We start from the raw sequence: 17440 nt of genomic DNA, 5'->3' as shown, positions 1-17440 counted from the left end.
CAAGCAATAGAGAATAAATGGATCTTCAAGAAGAAGACTGACGCTGGCGGTAATGTTACTGTCTACAAAGCTCAACTTGTTGCGAAAGGTTTTTGACAAGTTCAAGGAGTTGACTACGATGGGACCTTCTCACCCGTAGCGATGCTTAAGTCTGTCTGAATCATGTTAGAAATTACTGCATTTTATGATTATGAAATTTGGCAAATGGATGTCAAAACTGCATTCCTTAATGGATATCTTAAAGAAGAGTTGTATATGATGCAACCTGAAGGTTTTTTTGATCCAAAAGGTGCTAACAAAGTGTGCAAGCTCCAACAATCCATTTATGGATTGGTGCAAGCCTCTCGGAGTTGGAATATATGCTTTGATAGTGTGATCAAAGCATATGATTTTATACAGACTTTTGGAGAAGTCTGTATTTACAAGAAAGTGAGTGGGAGCTCTGTAGCATTTCTGATATTATATGTGGATGACATATTGTTAATTGGAAATGATACATAATTTTTGGATAGCATAAAAGGATACTTGAATAAGAATTTTTCAATGAAAGACCTCGGTGAAGCTGCATATATATTGGGCATCAAGATCTATAGAGATAGATCAAGACGCTTAATTGGACTTCCACAAAGCACATACTTTGATAAAGTTTTGAATAAGTTCAAAATGGACCAGTCAAAGAAAGGGTTCTTGCATGTGTTACAAGGTGTGAAGTTGAGTCAGACTCAATGCCCGACCACTGCAGAAGATAGAGAGAAAATGAAAGTCATTCCCTATGCCACAGCCATAGGTTCTATCATGTATGCAATGCTATGTACCAGACCTGATGTGTGCCTTGCTATAAGTTTAGCTAGAAGGTACCAAAGTAATCCAGGAGTGGATCACTGGACAACGGTCAAGAACATCCTGAAATACATGAAAAGGACTAAGGATGTGTTTCTCGTTTGTAGAGGTGACAAAGAGCTCGTCGTAAATGGTTACGTCGATGCAAGATTTGACACTGATCCAGATGACTCTAAGTCACAAACTGGATACGTATTTATATTGAACGGTGGAGCTGTCAGTTGGTGCAGTTCCAAGCAGAGCGTCGTTGCGGGATCTACGTGTGAAGTGGCGTACATAGCTACTTCGGAAACAGAAAATGAAGGAGTCTGGATGAAGGAGTTCATATCCGATCTAGGTGTAATACCTAGTGCATCGGGTCCAATGAAAATCTTTTGTGACAATACTGGAGCAATTACCTTGGCGAAGGAATCCAGATTTCACAAGAGAACCAAACACATCAAGAGATGCTTAAATTCCATCCGCGATCAAGTCAAGGTGGGAGACATAGAGATTTGCTGATACACACGGATCTGAATGTTGCAGACCCGTTGACTAAGCCTCTCCCACGAGCAAAACATGATCAACACCAAGACTCCATGGGTGTTAGAATCATTACTATGTAATCTAGATTATTGACTCTAGTGCAAGTGGGAGACTGAAGGAAATATGCCCTAGAGGCAATAATGAAGTTATTATTTATATTTTCTTATATCATGATAAATGTGTATTAATCATGCTAGAATTGTATTAACCGGAAAATTAGTACATGTGTGAATACATAGACAAACAGAGTGCCCCTAGTATGCCTCTACTTGACTAGCTCGTTAATCAAAAATGGTTAAGTTTCCTAACCATAGACATGTGTTGTAATTTGATGAACGGGATCACATCATTAGAGAATGATGTGATGGACAAGACCCATCCGTTAGCTTAGCATAATGATTGTTTAGTTTTATTTGCTATTGCTTTCTTCATGACTTATACATGTTCCTCTAACTATGAGATTATGCAACTCCCGAATACCGGAGGAACACGTTATGTGCTATCAAACGTCACAACGTAACTGGGTGATTATAAAGATGCTCTAGAGGTGTCTCCAATGGTGTTGTTGAGTTGGCATAGATCGAGATTAGGATTTGTCACTCCGTATATCATAGAGGTATATCTTGGCCCTCTCGATAATGCACAACACTACAAGCCTTGCAAGCAATGTGACTAATAAGTTAGTTACGGGATGATGCATTACGGAACGAGTAAAGAGACTTGTCGGCAATGAGATTGAACTAGGTATGATGATACCGACGATCGAGTCTCGGGCAAGTAACATACCGATGACAAAGGAAATGACGTATGTTGTTATGCGGTTTGACCGATAAAGATCTTCGTAGAATATGTAGGAGCCAATATGAGCATCAAGGTTCCGCTATTGGTTATTGACCGGAGATGTGTCTCGTTCATGTCTACATAGTTATCGAACCCGTAGGGTCCACACGCTTAATGTTCGATGATGATTTGTATTATGAGTTTTGTGATTGGATGATCAAAGTTTGTTCGGAGTCCCGGATGAGATCACGGACATGACGAGGAGTCTTGAAATGGTCGAGAGGTAAATATTCATATATTGTAAGGTTGCATTTGGACATCGAAATGGTTCCGAGTAGTTCGGGCATTTTTCCGGAGTACCGGGAGGTTAGCGGACCCTCGGGGGAAGTTAATGGGCCTTAGTGGGCTTTAGTGGAGACACGTAAGAAGGGCCACAAGGTGACGCACGCCTCCCCCCTGCCCAAATCGAATTGGACAAGGGGTGGGGGCGCAGCCCCCTCCTTCCTTCTCCTTCTCCCCTCCTTCCTTTCCCTCCAGTGGAAGAAAGGAGAGGGGGGCGAATCCTACTTGGACTATGAGTCCAAGTAGGACTCCCCATGGTGTGCCCCTCCTGGCCGGCCTCCTCTCTCCCTCCCTCCTTTATATATGTGGACAGGGGGCACCCCAATAGCACAACAGGCAATATCTTAGCCGTGTGTGGTGCTCCCCTCCACAGTTAAACACCTCGGTCATATCGTCGTAGTGCTTAGGTGACACTACTAGGGAAAACTTTATACACAGAATCTTACCAGTAGCGCGGGACAAAAATAAGCGCTACTACTACTTACCACTAGCGCGTGGCAAAGAAACGCGCTGCGGCTAAGTTTGTAGCAGTAGCGCTTCTCAGCGAAGAAGCGCTACAACTACAATTCCCCTACTGTTCTCGCCAGGCTACCAATAGTAGTAGCAAGCTTAAGGAAAGCGTGCTGCTGCTAAGGTTGCAGCGTGTTTTACGCAGAAAGCGTTACTGCTAATGAAAGGAAAATAAAATGAAAAACATATAGAAAAGTAAATGAAAATAAAAGAAATAGAAAAAGGGAAAGGAAAAATGAAAATGTGAAGGAAAACAAATGAAAAATTAAAATAAAGGAGAAAGGCGTAGCAGCAGCGTGCTTTCAGGATAGGCGCTATAGCTAACTTAGTAGTAGCGCGTTTTGTCAGCCAGCGCTATAGCTAAGTTAGCTATAGCTAATGTAGCAATAGCGCTTTTCCTGGACCGCGCTACTGCTATTTTTGACTTAACCGCGCGGTTCTTCTTCCCCACGGGCACTTCCCCCAAATCCAACTCCTCTGCTGTCACCGTCGTCATCGCCCTGCATTGCCATCGGCCACCGCGCGCTCTCCCGTCGCCCTCCACACGCCCTCGACGCCGCCCCGACCCCGACCTCGACGCCTCCCCTGACCCTGACCTCGCCGCCACCCTACATCGTCGCCCTCCGTCGCACGCCCGAGCCCGACCGCGACCTCGACGCCGCCTGCCCCTCCCTCGGCCGCTCCCTAACTCTGTCGGCGCCCGAGGTGAGCACGTCTACACCTCCTCCTCCTCCTCCCCTACCTATGCCTAGCTAGGGTTCCTAGGGTTCATCAAATTTTATAGTGCATCAAATTAGTTAGGGTTCACCAAATTAGATGCTAATTAGTGCATTAGTTGTAGATGCTTAATTGTAAACTAGATGTTAATTAGGGTAGTAGTTGTAGATACTTAATTAGTTTTTAGGACAAATTCCTAGGGTTCATCAATGGGTGCTTAAGTAGTTGTAGATGCTTAAGCACCTAGGTAGGGTTCATCTAATTAGTTAGTACTTGTAGATGCTTAAGAACTAGGGCAGTAGGGTTAGGGCAGTAGGGTTTAACTAGATGTTAATTAGGGCAGTAGTGTTTAGTTTAGAGAAAAAAATTCAATATAGTTTTTTTACTGTTTTTAGTAAGTGTTTAAAATAATTAGTAAGTAAATTAATAAACTAGTTGAACTAGTTTAGTTTTAGTAAGAACTAGTTGAATTAATAGAACTAATGTATTATAAGAAAATTAATAGAACTATTTGAACTAGTTTATTTTTAGTTCATTTCTATTTATAGTAAGTTTATATTTAGTAAGAACTATTTGAATTAATAGAACTAGTTGAACATGTCACATTTGTTGTTGTTTTTTTAGTTTAAGCAATCATTCCCGCATCGATATCGTTCGCTAGGGTTTTATTTATAGGGTTTTTGTTTTTGCAGAAATCAAGGAGCCCCTCCATCATCCCCGTCGCCGTCCCCGTCACCGACCCCCTCCGACCTCGAGGTGAGACCAGCCAAATCTCCATGTCAATATGAGTCCTATAAGATATGATGTAGATAAAAACATGTATATCTTGTGTTTCTCAAATAGGATATGTGGTTGCCCAAGTGGCCGGTCATGTTTAGGTTACACCTCCGAGTGGCCTATGTTTTGCCGGAACATTGATTAATTTCCGTTCCGGCAAATTTCAGGCGCTCGATATGTCCTATTTTAGCAAAAGGTCATGCCGGAATTTTTCATGAATTTTGGCATGACTTGTGCTAGAATATGTAGGAAATATCGAGTGGCCTGGATTTTCTAGAAAAATAATTAAGCGACATTTGGGGTTGACATTAAGTCTGTCGAGGCTCCATCACCGAAGGTCGAAAATCAGTGAGGGAGTGTATCCACCATATATGAGAGAGGACGAAGAATCCCGACTGTTGTCGTGGGGGTCGTTTCTCCTTCTTTTCCTTATGCTAGACCTTTGTTATGCACTAGGGATAGAAGGAGTAACGACCATCACCGACGGTCGCAAATGTCAAAGAGGAATCAGTGAGGGAGACTCTCCACCATATAGACTCGGCAGACCGATAGTCAACTCGTGATGAATAATAATGATGTAATTTAATTTTTATAGTACATATATTTAATTTTACAAGTTTAATATTTGAATTATGAACATAGGAAATGTCGTACTCGGACGATGAAAGTCTCCTGGGGGAGTGCTCCTGGTGCCATGATGACCGGGGTTTCTGCGACAGGCCTCACCTGGACGAAGATCGGCGCTTCAACATTAAGCTCAAGGAGGCCTTCGATTGTGATACGGTAAGCTACGACGCAAAGTGTTTTTTCGTAATTAAGCTCGACTTCTACTACTTAAACGTGTAATTTTTGTCTTTTACAATTCGATTAGCTTATCCCATGCCATGCAAGACACTATATCTTGGAGAGGATGGGTTTTGAAGATCATGAGAGGAATGAAACAAAGGAAATTAACCTAAGGACCCATCATGGTATGGATTTTGATGTAAATCTATACAATTCTGAGAGCGTATCCCATTTTGGTTGCCCAGGTTGGGAAGCACTTTGCAAGATGTATGATTTTCAAGAGGGTATGTTTGTTACCATGGATCTTGGTGATCCTGACATCGACCAAGACAATTTGGACATTTGGGTCCTTGTTGATACGCTTCCAATTCTACCACTATGTGAATTTCTCAAACATAGTTATTAACTAATTTATATTGTTCATTTCAAAATAGTTGACAGCTTATTTCCATTGAAAGCTTATTTTAATTGTTCAAATAATGTGCGGAACATGGTAGACAAAACCTACTACACCGATGGCTCTGAGTTAACTTATCAGGAGAAAAATCATCTGGTCGAATTTTGTACTGATCTTGAGAATTACAATATCTATAATAAAATTCCTCCACATTATGGTCAATACGTGCCACTAGTGCACGTGTTGAACTACGGTAACATCCATGGAGATGCATGGTAAGATTTTTTTACTATTACGACATTTGTGCATCTTTTGCATAAATTCTTTTAAAACTTAACTACATTGCTAACTACGAAGTTATTACTATATTTTTCAACAGAAAATCCCGGATGATTGTGTGCCTCATCTGATGTATCAGAAAGGCCGCCTTAATGTTTTGAACATACAGCCAGGTCATCCTACGAATCTTACCTGTCCATATCAGATTTCCAAAAGAGATGGAGACATGACAATCACATAATGGAAAAAATGTATGGACAGTCGTAAGGAGCTACTTGGAAGCAACATTGTGTGAAAGGCAAGAATTGGAGACAGGATAATCTCCATTCTCCATAATGAAGAGTCAGGGGTTATCTTGTTTTATGCTATTTTACCTAAAAGAATATAGTAGGTCCTAAGAGAATGTAGTAGGTCCTATGAGGTACAATATTTATTATGTGGTACAATGTGTTAGAGTTGATGATGAGGAGTAGTTGTGATTATGACTAGTGACCAACTTCCTATGTGATGTCTCATTGATGAAAACGATGATCATGAGGAGGTGTTATATGACAATGATGTATTATGATGATAAGTTGTTAATGATATGATGATGATGATGACGACGATGATATTTATTATATCATTGGGTGAAAAAACCGCGGATTAGTTTCAAGTGGATGTCCATCCATTTGAAGCTAGTCCATGGTTCTTTCACCCAGTGATGTAATAACTCATTATGATGTAAAAACAATCTCTAAATTGCTGTTGTATGAAAACTTGTATAAAGGTGTATGAATAAAACATGAAATAAAAAAGAAAATAAATATGAAATAATAGTAGTAGCGCGTGCAGGGAGAAGCACTACTAGTAATTACCAGTAGCGCTGTTTGGAGAAAACGCTACTACTAAGTCGATATAGCAGTAGCGTGGGTTAACCCACGCTACTGCTAACCTTTAGTTGTAGCGTCGTACCAGTAGCGCTCCATCCCGCGCTACTGATAGGCTTAAAACCCGCGCTGCTGCTAGGCTTTTCCCTAGTAGTGTGAAGCCCTGCACCGGTAAGTTCATCATCACCGTCGCCACACCATCATGCTAACGGAACTCTCTCTCATCCTCAACTAGATCAAGAGCTCGAGAGACATCATCGTGCTGAACGTGTGCTAAATACGGAGGTGCCGTATGTTCGATATTTGGATCGGTTGGATCGTGAAGACGTTTGACTACATCAACCGCGTTACTAAACGCTTCCACTTTCGGTCTACGAGGGTACGTGGGCACGCTCTCCCCTCTTGTTGCTATGCATCTCCTAGATAGATCTTGCGTGATCATAGGAAATTTTTGAAATATTGCGTTCCCCAACATGATAGGCACTAAAGTAAGCTTATCGTGCTTTCTTTGGCTCCTCCTTCGACTGGTAACTTCTCGTGGGCATAGGATAACATCCCTCGTTAATCACAGATAACAACCCTTAGTTGTTGGTTGGGTGAGTTAGTGAGAATGATTGATTGAATTGTATTTGTACACTTACGATCAAGTTCGCAGTTATGCCTACGAAAAGAACCGTGTACTGTGCCAGCCAGGTACATAACAGCGCCCACAGCGCCAATAATTACAATAATATTTGATGTCCATCCTAGATGAGAAGGACAGACATTACTGTTGCATTACTGTAGCGGTACTCATTGCAAAGTCATATACTGTATGCGTAAGATGTGTACGTGGAGCCATGTAACCATATGATCCTGCCATAGAAGTCCAGTTTGTCGAAGTAGAGCCAAGCAACTTCGCGGTGCCAAAATCACACAGCTGTGGTTCAAAATCAGATTCAAGCAGGATATTATTCAAAGTGATGTTACGATGAACGATGGGAGGTCTTCTATTAGAGATGTCAGAAGCATGGCATGTACCCACAATCCTGCAATTTTCTCCAACATCTGACTCCCTATATGTCCATTTTAAAGAGCAAGGCAAAACTAATAGTAGTGCACGTAAGAAGAAGAATCAAATCAGATGTTTGAAGTATTTATTAAAATATGACAATTATTAAAAAACAAAACTATAATAATTAACTCATAATTTTCAAAAATTGTTGTTTCCTATTCACATTGAAAAGGAACTATTGGGAGCAATCTCATGGATGGAGCCATGAGACGAGGGGGCGCATGCCCCCCCCCCCCCCAAGATTTTGAGAAAAACACAAATAGCCCAAAAAGTTCATATTAAACAAAAAAGTTCATATTAAACCAAGACTAACTTCACCGAGGGCAACTCGGTGGATCCAGGATCGGCGGGCTCCGAGCTGGAGCCTGTTCGGGAAAAATGAAAATTGTTGGTTGGAACCATCGCGAGATGAACTCACCTATGGCGGTTCGATCGCTCTTGGATCTACAAGAGCAGGTTAGGCCAGATATCTTGTTTTTAGCTGAGGCGCATCTTGATAAGAATAAATCGGAGAGTCTCCGCTGTAAATTAGGCTTTCAATCTTTTTTAGTTCATGAGAGTGATGGTCGTTCTACGGGTCTTGTAATGTTCTGGAATGAACTTGAGTTTGAGTATGTGTCTCCCAATTGTATAGATGTGGTGTTTGTTTCTAGTGACAATGTGAAGTGGAGACTAACTGGTTTATATGGTGAGCCTGTATGGCAAGACCGGCACCTGTCTTGGACTTGTTTGAGAGATCTTCACCAGCAATATCAGATCGCCTGGATAGTGGTAGGTGATTTTAATGAGATTAAACTGAATTCGGAGAAAGAGGGTGGGAATGCCCGTCCTGCCCACCTGCTTAAGGCGTTCAGGGACTGTCTTGATGACTGCGAGCTTCAGGATATGGGCTATATCGGGGATAAGTATACGTGGAGATGTGCTGATGTTCGTGAACGGCTAGACCGTGTTGTTTGTAATGTACAATGGACGTTAGCTTTTCCTAATACATCAGTCATACATGAGAAGCACTACAGATCTGATCATAGACCAATTTTGGTTGACATGGAATATTATAAAACTGGCCAGATCAGGCGTCGTTCTGGGGGTAAGAAATTTGTGGCTAGATGGTTATCTGAAGATATAGATAACAAAGTGGTTGCTACCGCCTGGGCGAAGGCAAATCTGAGAGGTTTGGGTCCAGGGCTCCAGGCTTGGCTGCACGAACCCAAGCGGTCCACAATGACCTCCATAGTTGGGATAAATCTATTCTGAAGGGACCAAAAAACCATATCAAGAAGTTAAGTAAGGAGCTAGAAAAAATTAGGCATCATGCTTTATCGCCAACCTCTTGGGTGAGACAAAAGGAACTACAATTGCTTATTGATAATTTATTAGAGCAGGAGGACACTACTAGGGAAAACCTTATACACAGGATCTTACCAGTAGCGCGGTATAAAAAGAGACGCTACTGCTAATTAGTAGTAGCGCGGGTTATAAACCCACGCTACTACTAAATTGATAGTAGTAGCGCTGTTTATAAACCCACGTTACTACTAAGTGGTCTTCACCATGACCGACAGAACAAGCAGTAGTAGTAGCGCGGGTATAAACCCACGCTACTACTAACTTGGTAGTAGTAGCGCGGTGTATAAACCCCACGCTACTACATGGTCTCATCGTGCCGCCCGCGACATAGAGAAGAGAGCAGCCATCAATTTTTCTTTACTCGTCGGCCCGGTAAAATTTTCTATCTTGGAGAGAGCTACCGTCCCGTCCCGTCCCCTTCCCTCCTCCCAGTCCCAGATCACCGCCGCCACCCAACGTCGACCTCGCCGCCGGCCATGGCTCCACTCTCTCCCCCACAGCCTTCGCCACCACCCTCTCCCATCCAATCCCCTCACCAGAAGACAATAGAAGAGAGAGATCGAGCGAGCAGGTCGAGCGGCGGCCATGGCGCCCCCAGATCCATCCGCCGTCGTCAAGGTCCTGGACGGAGATGCTCGCGAGCTGGCTTTTGCTCGCCCGCGACGCATGCATCTCTTCCTCACCCATCTCTTGCCCATCAAGGTAATCTCTTTCCCATCTTCTCCTCTTCAATCTGCTCTTCTCACCTTCCCTTCCCTTCCCCCCTTCCCTGATATGTCGTTCCCTTCAACACGCAGGTGCAGGCACGCGGCAGACACCACCAGTGCCCAACCCTAGCCAGCGGAGCGGCGCGGCGCACACCGGCATTTATGCTGGCCGTACCTCGGAGTGGAGACGTTTGGCCTACTCCTGGTCGGCTTCCCATGCCTGCCCGCGCCTCTGGTAAGCCCCTCCACTCTTCTCTATGATCTCTCATCATCAGTTGGCTGGTAATCTTATTATTCCTGCTGCTTGTTGGGTGCCGTAAAAATTAATGACAGACTGAAACTTTCAGCAGAGATATAAATCAACGTTTATGAGCGACCCTCACCGCCGTGGAGCTGTGGTCCTCATCTAAATCGAACGTGTACAGATTATTGTAGGCAACTATCGTGTTGTATCATCTGCAAATGCTCAGTTCGTGTGGGAGTTTTTTTCCCAATGTGCAGTGCTGACCGTGCAGAGGCCGAGAGTCAAGGCGGAGGATGAGATCGGGAGGCCCCGCGGCTCCACGCCGGCATCGTCGCCGCCGCCTCACAAGTTGTAACCAATATAGAAAAGCTATATGACTCGATCCAGGATCTCCCGGCTCTTTCTGATCCCATCTCACCACAAACTTTTAATCTTTTTTCTTTTGAGTAGAATTTTAATCTTTTTAGTTCCAAGTTCTGAACATATGAAGATCCAACATCTAATTTATTTCTCATAGATGAGTGATGGACGATGCAGCGGAGGAGGCATACCGATGGCAGGTTGTAGCAAATCAGGAGGCCGCCGCCGTCGGCGGACGCTGCCGAGTGGAGAAACTACGTGGACGGTGGACGTTGTCGAGTGGAAAAACTACAACGGACTGGTGAGATAACTGAAATTTAATAACAGCGACTCCATGCATGGTATGTTCCCTTTTGCCATATTTTACATACGCATCTTATATATTCTTTGAGATCTAAGCCCTTAGGGACAATAGATTCTGATCTTCTGGTCTTTGCCTGCTGATGCTTTTATTATTCAAAGTGGTTCAGTTCCAATACGTACAGACTAGCCATATTATGACTTGCAGGATTTTTTTTTACTTTTTGTACATTCTCATTTAAGTTTTCTTGCGATAGCACACTAATTAACAGAAAAACCTTATGGCATATGACCTTTTCTATGTGTGACGTATATGTAAAGTTATTTTTCTCTTAAAAAAATCATCTGTCGATAACCTGAATTAGAGGGAAATTCATGGAAAGTGAACCAGCATACAAACCATAGTAATAATCCCAGTGAACTAGCTTTACAGACTAGCATACATGTTATTTAGAAACAAGGGGTTTGCCATGCTACAACAGATTCCTGACTAAATTTATCTATTCTACTTGGTCTTTTGATTTGAAACATCTATATATTCCTCATAAACATATTGGTTTTGCTACCAGCAGTAGGTGCTTTCTTTGTTCTGCAGCTGGGATTTCAGTAAAAAAAAATGTTTGACCTTCAGTGAATATGCACAGTATCAAGACTTTGTTCTGCAGCTCGCACGCCGCATCCGTGGCGAGAGGGCCTAGGCTGCTCTGTGCGCGTCGTCGTCTTAGCTAGTTGTGTTAATCGGTGGAAATGCGAGAGGGCCACGCCTCACTAGTAATCTTGTTGATTGCCTCTGAACCTGAATGAACAGCCTTGCTCATTTAGTTATATGTGTCCATATGATTTATGCTTTGTTGTTTTATCCTGTTGTTCCTTTTGATCCCTCTGACTGTTGCAATCAACTCTCACATGTACCATGATGCTAACTGGTAAATTAGGACAAGAGATGTTTCTATTTTGCACTGCTCATACTGTACATACTGTGATTCATCTGATGGGTTTCTTGCACCTGCAAATGACAGCGTCATGATGTTGTCAACGGTGTGGCTGAGGCAGAAGGTGTAACCAAATATGATGCAGGTGAAGCTGCTGCAGATCAGAAAGGTGAACACATATTTTCCTGTATTAAGATATTTTCAGTAATTTAAAGCTGAAATGATATCCTATAGCGAACTGGGATTATGGCCTGTCTCTTAAACTATCTTTGATCTTGTCCATAATGCTTCCCTGCAGAGTAAAAAGGTTCAACAACCATGAAATCCTAGCTGAGGATGTGCGAGACTGGGATATAGCCAGTGACCGGGGGCAAGGGCAGCGTGCGCAGGTGCTTTCTTTGTTTTCAATCTAATTGTTGTGTGTTATTATCTTGAATACATTTCTCTTTTAATTTATTTTCAATCTTCCAAGCCTGGACCCTTCCGTGAACCCTGCGCAAGCAGAAGCTAACTAACAAGTTTTCACTTTCTCGACCGGGTGCAGGGTGATCGACGAGGACTACTGCGGCCCGATGGGAGTCGTGCTCTTCAACTACTCGGAGGCAGACTTCACCGTGAAGCCCCGCGACCGCGTCATACAGATTATCGTCCAGGTTGATTGCGACGCAGGAGGTCCCGGGGGTGGAGGACCTCGACGCCACCGTCCAGACGTCACCGAGGTGGAGGACCTCGACGCTTTGTACATACATCTAGAGAAGTGGTCTGGTTAGGTTGGTGGTAAAACGCTAGGGAAGGTACCAACCTTTTGATGATGGTTGTGTGTGTGCTCGTGATCTCTTCGAGTTGAGATGTTGAATGATGCATCCATGAACACTACAAGTGTTAAGATGGTTCTGTGAAATTTATTTTGCACTTGGACGTGTCTCTGATCTCCATTCATGAATACTGCATCTATTTTTATTTTTTTAATTCCTAATTTGCTAATAGTAGTGTTGGGAAAAAAGTGCCCTACTAGTATTTAGGATACTAGTAGCGCTGGTATTGTAGGCACGCTATTACTACTTCATTAGTAGTAGCGCGAGTCTGTAATAGCAGTAGCGTGGGTGGCACACGCTACTACTAACAAAGTTAATAGTAGCGCGGGTTCCTCCCATGCTACTACTAACTATTAGCTGTAGCGTCTTAATAGTAGCGCCGGTACCCGCGCTACTGATACACCTAAAACCCGCGCTGTTAGTAGCCTTTTCCCTAATAGTGGGAGATTCATTGGCTTCAAAGAGGGCATGCTAACTGGTTGATGCATCGAGACCACAACACTGCTTTTTTCATAATGCCGCTACAGCGCGTAAGAAGAGAAATATGATTAAAAGATTGTTGGATGACACGGGGGTATGGAAGGAGGGAAATGAGCTTCGGCGACATATTGTGTCTTACTTTCGTCAGTTGTTCACGTTTGAACCATCCGAGATGCAGGACAATGTCCTGGACAAGGTGCCCCATAAGGTTTCGAGAGCCATGAATGAAACTCTAGTTGCCCCTTTTACGCATGAGGAAGTGAAAAAGGCATTGTTCAGTATTGGGGATTTCAAAGCGCCCGGACCCGGTGGTCTGCATGCAGTATTTTATAAACAGTTTTGGCATCTTTTGGGGGAAGATCTGATTGATGAAGTTTTTAATGCAGTGAATACGTACACAATCCCGGAGGGTTGGAAAGACATGATAATTGTGATGATTCCCAAAACAAAATCACATGAGAAGGTTACTCAATTTCGTCCCATTAGTCTTTGTAATGTCGTTTACAAAGTTATCTCAAAAATGCTTGCTGCAAGAATGAAAAATATCCTGCCAGATATTATTTCACCCACTCAAAGTGCATTTGTCCCTGGACGGTTGATTATGGATAATTTTTTGGTTGCGTATGAAAGTTTTCACACTATCAAAAAAAGGAGACAAAGTAAGACCGGTTTATGCACGGTGAAACTTGATATGCATAAGGCGTATGCCCGTGTTGAATGGGATTTTCTTGAAAAGATCATGCTCAAGCTGGGGTTCCTTAAAAATTGGGTTCGTATGATCATAGCTTGTGTTCGTTCTGTGAGATATCATGTCAGATTTAACACTGAGGAAAGTGAGCAATTTATTCCTTCAAGGGGCTTGCGTCAGGGTGACCCCTTGTCCCCATATCTCTTTCTTTTGTGCACTGAGGGTCTTACTTCCCTGTTATCGCATGTGGAATGGAGTGGACAACTTAAAGGAGTTCAAGTTTGTAGAGATGTGCCAGCAATTTCTAATCTCCTTTTCACGGATGATTCCTTGATCTTAATGCAAGCTACGACTGGCAATGCTAATTGTTTGACACAGATTCTATCTGATTATAGCAAGGCATCGGGGCAATTAGTGAGTGACGAAAAGTCGAGTATTTTCTTTAGCCCAAATACCATGCCCGAAGTTAGAGCGGTGTTTGCACAATTCTCAATATAATGACTGAAGCATTGACGGATAAATATCTTGGATTGCCGGCCATCGTTGGTGCAGACAGAAGTGATAATTTCCAGTTCCTTGTTGATAGAGTGTTAAAGAGACTAATTAGCTGGAAAGAAAATAGTTTGTCCTCAGGTGGGAAAGAAGTGCTTCTAAAAGCGATTGCACAGGCGATACCATCGTACGCGATGTCTGTCTTCAAAATCCCAAAACAAATCTGCAAAGGGATCACTGACGGAATGTCACAATATTAGTGGGGCGATGATGCGGATCATAGACGGATGCATTGCCTAGCTTGGTGGAAAATGTGCATTCCAAAGAAACTAGGGGGAATGGGCTTCAGGGATATCCACTGCTTTAATCTAGCCTTGTCAGCAAAGCAAGCATGTCGACTAATAGAGAATCCTGAATCTATTTGCACTAGTGTGTTGTGTGCTAGGTATTTTCCTTCAGGAGATCTATTGAATGCAGAGTTGAAAAAAGGGAGCTCTTTCACCTGGCAAAGTATATGGGCTGGGATTAATACCTTAGAACGAGGTCATATATGGCGTGTGGGAGATGGGACTAATATTGGTATTTGGAACGACGAATGGATACTAAATAGTCCATCATGTAAAGTTATAACTAGAAGGGGCCACAACATTCTTAATAGGGTGAGCGACCTTATTGATCCCGACACAAATCACTGGGATGTGGACCTAGTGAAACAGACTTTCTGGGAAGTTGATGTTCAAAGAATTCTTGCTATCCCTTTATCCTCCTCGGGTATGCAAGACTTTGTTGCTTGGAACCTGACTCATACGAGCCTTTTCTATGTGCGATCAGCATATTATGCAGAATGGGAAGGACATTTCTATGTGCGATCATCATATTATGCAGAATGGGAAGGACAGTATGGTCAAAGGTTAAACATAGGTCACCAAGTAATTGGTATGAAACCTCATCCAATTTGGGGTAAGATTTGGGGACTTAATGTGCCGGCAAAGGTTAAAAATTTTCTTTGGAGAGCTATGCATAATACTATTCCTTGTCAGGTCACCCTGGCGAACCGCCATATCAAAGTGAGTGGACAATGCCCAGTGTGTGAGATTGGAGCAGAAGACATTAAGCACCTCCTTTTCAAGTGTACCCGAGGAAAGCATGTTTGGGAAGCTCTGGGTATTCACGATCTAATTGAGAAAGCATGTCTGGTACATCTTCATGGACAGACAATCTTGGAGGAGTTGTTGTACTCTATCACTGTTCACTCATCAATTTTAGGACAAACTCTATCTCCAGAGCTTGTTGCGGTGTCCTGTTGGTATTTATGGGGGGAAAGGAGGCAAATTACTCGTGATATTCAGGTGCAATCCACCGAAAAATCCGCAATGGCAATCCGAGTGTTGTGTTCAAATTTTAGGTCTGCTGCGGTTCCTAATGCAAAAGTGAGAAAGGAGATTTGGACTCCACCAACAGGTGATTGCGTTAAGATAAACGTGGATGATTCATTTGATCCAGACTATTTGAGGGGAACTACTGGCGCTGTCATTCGAGATAAAAAAGGAAAATTTATCGCTACGAGTAATGTAAAGTTGGATCTAGTTCAAGATGTTCTTTCTACTGAAGCGTTAGCCCTCAAGAATGGTTTGCTCTTAGCGGAATCAATAGGGTGTAATAGAGTTATTGTGAGCTCAGACAATCTAGAATTAATAGAAGTTTTGAAGAATGAGAGACCACCTACAGGTATTGTTGCAGCGATCTTCCATGATTGTTCTTCCATGGAGCATGATTTTGTTAGGGTTAAATACGAGCATGCCATTAGGGAAACAAATTCTGTAGCTCATGAACTGGCACAATTGGCAAAGTTCCAAGTTCGTAGGGTCTGGCTTGATGATCCTGCCCCCTCTATTGTACCTCTTATGGTGAACGATGTAACATTATTTTCTAATGAATAAAGAGGTTTTTTGAGGTAAAAAAAACAAAAAAATGGTTGGCCCTCCCAAAAGTTCAATAATTTAGGCTTGCTACTCCCTCGATCTGTATTGGTGCATCAGTCATCTTAGGTTGTGCACCACGATCAAGATGAGGAGAAAACAAAAGAACTTAATGTTTATTTGCTAATTAATTAATACTATTGAATGCAATGAACTGACCAATGCATGTCGTACTAGGTAGTCTCAATTAATTGAAGACATACATGCCCCATGTCCCCTATTGGATGATTCCTTTTTCATAGCAAGAAACAAGGAACGAGGTGGGGAGTTAATGCATCCTGCCTAAGCATTTTAGAATTATCCGATCTTCGTAATGTGCCTAATGCACTGGTACGGAGGAGTACATCCCCATCGTTTGTTTCATTGTTATGGACAATGCAGCCTAACGACCTTTGGAAGAATGCATAGCAAATACCTTGGCTCTAAGGATGCCTTGTTATAGAACCTGAAATTTTCAAAAAGGACGACTGTATGCAAACTATAACGATGGCGCACACCTGATATATGCTATGAATTGTTGATATAATTTGTACAGCTACATACCTCGAATTGCTTGTCAGAGCAACCATGTTTCTACTCAAGTCATGTTTGGTAGGTCGCATGCAACCCATACATTCTCTAAGAATGCAAATTTGGCATGTTTGGTAGCCTGGGATGCATCAAATTTGTGACCCGCGTAAACCATAAATCAGCCCTGGGCCTGGCTATGGAGGAACAACCAAATTAGCTATGCACAAAATATGTCACTTATTTGAAAACATGGGTACTAGTTGGTATACTTCTGAGCCTATGCCCCACACATTTGGTATGTTGTGCAAAACAAAATACCACCTAAATCGAACACCTATTTTGATTCAGGAAAAAAGAGGCAAATAACCTTGAGTGCACAAGTATTGTACATAGTAGAGCTACAAAAGTAATACCTTTTAGTTTACTGCTGCGGCGACTCGCCGTTCATATCATACATGCACATGCTTACTTATACTCTCTTGTGCAGTTCAGAAAATGCTTGGGGTTCCACTTCCACGTCCTCCTGGAATACTTCTTTTTTGACATGGAACACCTAGCATTACATTAACCCGTGGTCCTGGCGGAATCGCCTGCCACTGCACGGGCTACATCGGCGGGAAAATTCATGATCCACAAAGTATGGTCACTACAGATTTCCCTGGCACCAAGACCTGCCAGCACACAAATTCTAGGGGAAAACTCAACTCGGT

The sequence above is a fragment of the Triticum urartu genome, chromosome 6A, assembly GCF_056163025.1.
Source record: "Triticum urartu cultivar PI428250 chromosome 6A, HENAU_Tu73, whole genome shotgun sequence".
NCBI classification, from domain to species: Eukaryota; Viridiplantae; Streptophyta; class Magnoliopsida; order Poales; family Poaceae; genus Triticum; species Triticum urartu.
This window is presented reverse-complemented; position numbering follows the sequence as displayed.